The sequence below is a fragment of the Copidosoma floridanum genome, unplaced genomic scaffold (genome assembly GCF_036245765.1).
Source record: "Copidosoma floridanum isolate Cflo_tuat_1 unplaced genomic scaffold, Cflo_Japanese_pri ptg000027l, whole genome shotgun sequence".
Classification (NCBI taxonomy): Eukaryota; Metazoa; Arthropoda; class Insecta; order Hymenoptera; family Encyrtidae; genus Copidosoma; species Copidosoma floridanum.
Window position 1 is genome coordinate 4200921 of NW_028321904.1, and position 9177 is coordinate 4210097.

A 9177-nucleotide genomic window follows, 5' to 3' on the forward strand; every position below is an offset into this window, starting at 1 on the left:
TTTGTTTGGTAATTTTATCTTGACAAACAATTATAATAGGGTGTATGCCAAATGTTTAAACAAATCAAATAAAACGATAAATATACTTGTCCCAGTAATGGACTTGTTGGAGTGCGAGACTACAAAGAAAGCTGACTCATCTGACGTCAATGAGGATGACGTGGAAGCATTGAAAGGTGCCTTTATAAAGATGTTTCCTTGGAGGAAGTGGAGAGTTAAATAATAAGATGAAATACGATACCAACTGCTCATGTGCGAAGAAAAACATCGTGGGAGACGGGAGTGGAAAATACTTATATACTTAAAGAAAACCGTAAGTCAATCGGCTTAAGTAACAGGAGAGCTCAAGTCGACAAAATAATGGAGTTAGTCGATGTATCTGAATGCAATAAAGAAAAGAAAAAACATGTGCCAGGGCTTATAGAAGTTGACCAGTACGTTTTTGAACTCAACGGGGAACAACTGAAAGCGACAAATCTTCTAAAGCATAGGATAAACACAACTACAGATAAGTCGATAGTAACAAAACGGTACAGATATCCACCAGCTGTGAGAAAGCAAATGAAAATTAAGATTAACAAATTACTAGAACAGGGCATAATAGAGCCCTTGGAATCACCATACAGCTCGAACATGTGGATTGTACCGAAAAACACAGGACCAGATGGTGGAAAACGCTGGCGGGTGGTGACGGATCTTAAACAACTCAACGAAATAACAGTAGGTAGTTGTGACCCACTCCCTTTCCAGAGTGATATACTAGAACATCTGGCAACAGCACGTTACATAACAGTGGTGGACTTGAAGCAGGGATTTTTTCAGATTAAGATACATGAAGGCGATGCCCGTAGAACACCGTTTTTGGGACCGGATAGGCAGTACCAGTACAAAAGGATGTCTATGGGTTGCACAGACTCTCCGAAAACATTTTTACGAGCAATAATACTTGCACTGGCAGGATTACAAGGCTATGAGGTGGAAGTATATTTAGACGATATAATGGTGTTTACGTCGAATCTTAAAGAGCATTGCAAACGCTTTATAAAATTGTTAGAGCGATTATCAAGAGAAAATCTTACAATTAAGCCAAAGAAATGCCAATTGTTAAAAAGCAAAGCAAAAGTGTTAGGCTATATAGTAGGAAATGGTGAAATAAAGACAGACCCTAAGAAAATTGAAGCTGCAAGAAAAATTCCAAAGCCTACAAACGCAAAGAAAATCAAACAATTTCTGGGATTTGTTGGGAATACAGGAAATTTATTAAAGGTTATGCAAAAATCACTGAACCACTGTCTAAACTTTAAAAAAAAAGTACAGAGTTGAAATGGGAAGAGCAGCAAGAACGGGCATTCAAAATGCTCGTAGACGCCCTTTGCAGCGAGCCCGTACTTAAGGCACCTGACCTAGAAGAACCATTTATGGTGACAACGGATGCATCGGACTATGCTATTGGGGCGATACTGAGTCAGGGAGAAATAGGGAAAGATAATCCGTGCAAGTATGCTTCTAGATGCTTAAAAGGCAGCGAACTTCGATACCCTACGTACGATAAAAAGTTGCTTGCAATAGTATACGTGATAAGCAGTTTTGACCCTATTTATTTGGCCCGAAATTCACGGTGGTTATGGACCATGAGCCTCTTCAACATTTTCATGCATCAAAAAAACCAGAAATAAAATTTAACAGGTTTGAAGCTAAATTGAGGGGATATGAGTTTGATGTTGTTTATAGACCAGGAATAATTAATAAGGCACCAGACGCACTGTCCCGGAATCCGTTCATAGAGGATAGAGAAAAAACCTCTGAACTGCCGTGACAAGAGTTACACGAACTTGTCGAAGAGCAGGAGACGGATGGTCATGGTGATATAAATGCGCCACCCGCACGAATATTCAAGGTACGGAGAAGAAGGGAGAAAAATATAATAAGAAAGGATAAGAAATGGCAGATGAAAATATCCGATTCAGACGAATCGAATAAAAGGGTAGAAAAAAAGAAGCCACCCAAAATAGGCAATTCAGAGAAGCTATCAGTCAGTGAGTACAGCGATGCAGATTCAGAGTCAGAGTGGTCAGTGGCGAGTACAACTATAAAGAGTAAAAGAGTGGAGCCACGTAAGGAGCAGAGAAAAAGAGGCAGGCCACACAAACAAATTGGGCAGATTGGCTGGATAATAATTGAATACTTATGGAGAAGCTTCCAGTAGAAATACCAGGGAACTGCTTATTTGACTCACTTATTCTTTCTTGTGACTTACAATAAACAGCAAGGGAACTCCGTGATATACTACAGTATTTCAAATGGATAGATATATGTGTTAATCAGGAGGTAGCAAAAATGCTGCAGTCCGATACAAAATATGGCAATGATGACTGTATATTCCTGTTTGTACAAAAATAAGGAAAGAATGTTTTTGTACATCTACAAGGCACAAAAAAAAAGAGTGGAGTGTAAAATTTTCGAAAGTCTCACAATAAATGATAATGAGGAGTACATGCACTAGCACCTTCTTGTAACGAATCAGAAACGGGCATGCATTGGAAAATTAAGGCAAACAAGCCACTGGGGGGGGGGGGAAAGAGAAAGAGGATAAAGAAAGGAAGCATAATAAAAATGACTCCATAAATAAAGGTGTTCATGAAGATAGTGGCACGCCACCACCCAATCCACCATCACCTCCTGACTCCTCGAATAGCTCTGATTTATTAGACAATGAGAGTGAGGAAGAGACTGGCGTAAACAAGGCCAGACTGGAAACAGAAAGTGAACTAAAAAAAGCAAACCTCGAAGAAAAAGTATTGTCAAATCTCTCACAACTCAAGAAGTACAGAATGTGCAAAATACGGCTACCACATAAGAAACCACCGTGGCTACCTGAAAAGGACGATGGTAACAGAAAGCGTGCCTGACACAGAAACGATAGACGCCCTTTATGATCGTGGATACATAGACCCAATAGCCTTAAATAAGGAGGAAAAAATGGTTGGTGGCGTCATGAAAACAGAGGTAAGAAAGATCGTTATAATGCAAATGTATATTAAGTTGCATTTTAAAGATAATGCTCTAAAATCGGATATTGAGATATGCATTACGTCACTCAAGGCACTTGTAAGGATTAATAAAATTAAGTGGATAGACGTGATACGTAACTTGGCAATACTCAACATGAATCAATAGAGCTACTTCGTAGAGCAATTTGAAAAAATTTTCAAGAATCTCAAGGTCACAGCGACTTTTTACATGAATACCTTAGTTGTACCACTAGTGGATCAAAGGTGTTAGGTTATTAAGGAGTACCACGAATCAACAATTGGGGGTCATATAGGAATGAACAATACCTGCAATAAGATAGCAAGGGACTATTATTGGAGGAATATGAGGGCCGACGTGAGGCAATTTATACTTGGATGCCAGTCATGTCAGACTAAAAAGCTAGTGCGTGTAAAAACAAAGCGAGCTATGCTCGTTACAGATATGCCCAGCAGACTGTTCGAGAAAGTCTCGATTGACTATTATAGACCAACTAATAAGCCTTCAAAAAACAACTAAGCACATAGCCTGTCAATACAAGATTGGCTAATTAAGTTTATTGTATTAATACAGGTACAAAGAGCAACAGCTAAAGAGACGGTAATGGCCTAGACAAATAAGTTTTTAGCGTACTTTGGAGTGCCGGAAAAATTATTATCAGACCGAGGGACACATTTTATGAACAACACAATGGACGAGCTCACGCGATTATTCAAAATTGAAATACTTGGGAGTACGGCATTTCATCCTCAAAGCAATGGGCCAATTGAACGCACGCACCATGTCCTAACTGAATATTTGAAAGTTTACGTTAGTGAGACCGAAAAATGGGACGAATTACTGCCATTGTGTATGCTCGCTTACAATACGTCAAAGCATGAGAGCACAGGCTATTCACCTTACGAGCTTGTATTTGGCTAGCAGGCAAAGATCGCTTTAAGCCTCAAAAAACCAGAGACAGGCCAAACATACACAAAGTTACTAAAACAAGTAACGGGGATGCTCGTGCAATCACGAACATTGGCAGCAATGACCCAAATATAAAACAAATACTGATCAAAGTACTACTATGATAGGTCGCTGAACACAAATTTTTTCATGGAAGGTGAAATGGTGTATGTACTAAAAGAGCCGCCTACAGGAAAATTCGATGAGCAATACGAGGGACCGTATGAGATAGCTGGCATCGATTATAGAAACCATATTGCGAAATTACAGAGAAACGAAGAAATACGAATTTTACATGTGAATAAAATAAAGAAAGCCTGTGTACAAAAAGCCCCATGTCCAAGGGACAGAAAAATTGTAGCTAGAAAAGAGAGAGAAAAATGAAAGGAATCAAGAGGCATCGGGACCGACTGTAACGAACTTACTCCCCACCTCTTTTCTTTTCTTTATTTTCCGCGGCCCCCAGACGTGCTGCGAAGATTCGTTAGATATATCTATATGGAGATCAATAGATAACAAAAAGGGGGACATACTACTTGTAAAGTCAGCACAAATAGGGAGTAAAGGTAAAGAGAAAAACATATAAGAAAAATAACAATTGTCATTATAATAATAATAATTTGAGAGAATAAATAAATAGGCATCGTAATAAGGTGCTATTTTATTTGTATTTCCCTTGATGTACTTCATTAAAACAATAATAATTGCGTGTGGCTCTATCTAACGTTAGAAACCATGTTAACATATTTAGCACAAAAATACATGCCTAGAACACACACGCAAGATGTAACTTTCGAGCAGCACCGATATAGATATAAGTATATAAAAAGTCGGGGGAGTTTTTTTTAATTGTTTTGGGTTGCACATTTGTAAGGTTGGGAGAAGCATGGAGGAGCAGAAAATAAAGTAAAATGGAGCATCTACGAAACTTTTACCAGGGACCACGAACTCGCAAACATTGGCAGAGCCCTTTTTTCCCTCTTCCCCTCTCCTTCCTCCGTCCATCAACAGGAGCTATCCCGCCTCTATCAGGGTCACTTTTGAAGTGAAACTTCTTATGGCACGTTGTCAATTTTTTTCGAGCGACACGAAACTTCTGAGCCCCCCACCACTCCAACCGCTCTCTCTCTCTCCCCGCATCCCCCTTGCCATCACATGCTATACTAACAGGCATCCCTACTACTCCAACTCCAGCCGCTCTCTCTCTCTCTCTCTTTCTGCCTCGTCCCCCTGGCCACCAGAGCAGTGCATATACGCGTAGAATGGGACGTAGGATGGCCTTTCTCTCTTTCTCGCTCCCCTTGCTACTATATGCTTTAATTTTTACGTATATACATATATGTGTGTGTGTGTGTGTGTGTGTGTGTGTGTGTGTGTGCGTGTGCAAGAATGAGTCCTTGCTTCATATTTAAAATCGAATTTGAAGAACTATGCACTTATTCAACTATCAAAAGTGTGAATCATAGACTTGTTGTTCTTGGCGGGAAATAAGAGCCGCCTCTTCCGCTCTTTTTCAGCGGGGCCAAGCTGGGAGCTGTGAGGCATGACTCATGTATTTGCGCGCCTTTTCCACCACTACGTGTGCACACATAGTCACGCCCAACAGAATGATTTTGAAAAATTTACTTCTCGTTGCATCAGCATACGGTCAATGACTTAATCTAACTTACTATATTATGTTCATTTACTGTCATTCATCGTATTGCGTTCGGTCACGTTCGGACAGAATCATCGTCTCGCTGACGGATATTCAGTCGAACAGCAGTTGTCGATCTCATTCGATGTCTTTGTTCAAAGTTGGCGTTTGTCATTTGGTTTCATATAAAAAAATACAATAAAATTAACAACAATGAGTGATAGTGAAAGTGACAGTAATATCGAAAATACTGAAAATGAATCAGTTGACGTTAAAAAAAAACAAATTTCTTGCCAGACTCCTGAATATCTCCAGCGTCATGCTGGAGCAGCTAGGTTGTAATACGCCGAAAAGCATAAAAAAAACAGCCAAAACTAATGCTGAACGGTTGTCGTGAATACCAAGCTCGAAAGAAAGTATGCTTAGAAAAAGGCACTAACAACCAAGAGTACGTATAAGAATTTTTTAAAAAACATTAAACACATTTCGAAACTGTATTAATAATAAGAAACAATGGCGTTTGACGCTTAATTCTAGAGCCGACGTACAGTAGCTGGATCTTGATTCTTTCCCCACGAAATTGAAATGCTTAAACCTTTTTACGTAAAATAAAATCTATAATTATAAAATAAATATTTATAAATTAGCTAAGTGATTGTTTGTGTCATAGACGTTATTGTAAAATCGTTGCTTCATCGTTAAAATTGATAATCAAATTTTTATGTTATGAGTAAATACCTGCATTTGAATTTCCCGGGGAAAGAATTAGGATCCGGCTAGTATACATTAACTCATACGAGTGACAGACAAGCACTTTTACATTTTCAATCGAATTAATTTTTTACAATCCCGTCACGTACATTCACAAAAAATTCATTAGTGTATGCATTTAATTAATGTTCACATTGTTTTCTTAAGGTTGAGTGAATCATAGGATGGCACTGTTCCAATACAAGTTGACGAACCTATTGCAGTCAATTACATGGGTTATGGAATGAATAAAAAATCTTATGAAGAATTAAATAAGAAATTTTATGACAATTCTTTCGGTAACTGATGCTCAGTTTGTGCAAGACTATGGTTCAAAAATGATTTAAAAACACCAACACCTCAACACGAAGATATATTACGAAATATTGTGGTATTTATCATACTTCATATTTTTGACCTTAACATTTACTAAATTTTATTCATCGTTGTATACTTTCGTTTCAGACTTTTACAGAATTACAGTCTCTTCAGATATGTTCAAATTGTAAATCTGCACTCGACAAACAAAAAATTCCAATGATGTCAACTTATAATGGATTTACATATCCTACGATAGCACCAAATTTGCCAAAACTTGATTTCGTATCAGAAAGACTAATTTCTCCAAGAATACGATTTATGCAGATCATACGCTTACGTCATGTACACGAGCAGTATGGTATTTTTAGACAAGTAATTAATGTACCTGTGTGTTTTAATACAATGGTATGGTCATTACCATGTCATTTAGATGATGATCATTGTATTCAGGTGCATATCAGGCGAAAATTAATCCATAAATAAAGTTTTGTGCAATGATTAGTCAATAAAGGAACTACTTAAGCATGGTTACAATACTTGATAAAAATGCCTCCTTACGTTGCTAATAATATGACTATAAATAATTCATTTTTCAACAATGACCAAGAAATACAACAGGTTTCTCTAGACGACATCAGTGAAGATGTACCTATAGAAGAAAGTCTCATTGCTCAGCAACAAACTTTGTTATGGAATGAAGATTAATATATTAATATAGCACCAGGACAAAACAAAGTGCCCGTAAGCCTGTTGTTCGATGAGTATGCTGAGGAGCTGTCTTTTCCCAGCATATATTTAGGACATTTTCGGATGTTCAAGGAAGGTCTCACAGTTACTTCATTTAATATGGCCACCAGTGAATTAAGGTGATCAGACTGACGTGGTGTTACTCTTTATCACTTGTTATATATGGCGATGAAAATTTTTCAAATTAGAGTACGTGACAGTTCAAGTAGTGCTTTCAAACATATTGGTCAAGGTACAACTATTACACGAGAACAAATTGAATCGGCAGATTATATAATTAATTATTTGGAAAGTAACCTTGCATTTTTACGAGCTATTCCCAATTCTGCTTGGTACTGGGCTGACCGTAAAAGAGATTTAATCGCTATTATGAGACAAAAAGGTGAGCCAACCGCGTTTTTAACTTTGAGTGCCAATGAAATTGGATGGAAAACATTACTTAAAACGATATACAAATTAAAAAATAATGGAGCCACTCTATCGGATCAGGATCTTGAAAATTTACATTACATTGAAAAAAGTACTCTTATTAATAAGGATACAGTCACTTGTCCCGTTTATTTTAATAAATTAGTTAATATCTTATTAACTATACTGCAATCCAAAATATTTTCACCATTTGGCCAATATCGTGTCGTTGATTACTTGAAAAGAATTGAATTTTAGCATCGTGGCAGTCCACACGCTCACATACTTCTGTGGCTTGAAAATTCTCCACAAGATTCACTCAATAAAAATTATCAAGAAGCTATAACATTATTAGATACGTTAATTTCTGTTTTAACATCTGAAGCTTCCGGACACATAAAACTATGAACACACAAACACACTTTCACCTGCTACAAAAAAATTGTATCAAATAGATGGAAAACATGTCGCTTTGAAGCGCCATTCATGCCCTGTCGCCAAACATAAATTTTGACACCGATGCAGAAAGCCGAGCCAATTTTTGCAGAATATTCCAGGCGTTACTCTGTTATAAGAGTTAATTTAGATAATGAAGATTACTATGACTTGGATGATTTTTATAAGAAAAACGATATTACATCCGATGAAGATTACGTTAATATACTTAGAGCTGGTATAACGAGGCCAAGAATTTTTTATAAAAGAAACACGTCTGAAAAGTGGCATAATACGTTTAATCTATTTATTTTAAATGTATTAGGCTCAAAAATGGATTTTCAGATTATTTTTGAAGAATATTCATGTACAGCATACGTTGTCGAATACGTTAACAAAACTAATAGAGGAGTAAGTAATTTACAACGACAAATTGTTCAAATTATGGATGAGCACCCAGAATTTGATATCGTGGAGGTAACGAGAAAAATGAGCATCGATGTACTTAATGCAGTTGAAATGTCAAGCCAAGAAGCTGCATGATTTTTATTGCGTGAACCTATGAGTAAGAGCTCTATTGCAGTTGTCTACATACCAACGATTTGGCCTATTGAACGTAAAAGAGTGAAAAAAACTATGAGTGAATTAGAAAGACTAGATGATGATTCTACAGATGTATGGAAAGAAAATTGGTTCGACAAATATCAAAAGAGACCAGATAACTTAGAAGATATTTCATTAGCACAATTTGTATCAAAATACTATATCAACCATCGAGGAATTTACACTGAAAGAGCAGAACCAAAAATTATTCGTTATAAAAATTACGACATAGCCACAGATTACAACAAATATAAAAGAAAAATGGTAACGCTACATTTTCCTTTTAGAAATAAAGAAGA

The 9177-nt window shown here is 37.1% G+C and overlaps 1 pseudogene; it reads left to right on the forward strand.

Annotated features, from left to right (window-relative positions):
- Positions 1 to 2886: 2886 nt before the first annotated feature.
- LOC149373758 (uncharacterized) lies at positions 2887 to 8818 on the forward strand (annotated as a pseudogene).
- The last annotated feature ends 359 nt before the right edge of the window (positions 8819 to 9177 follow it).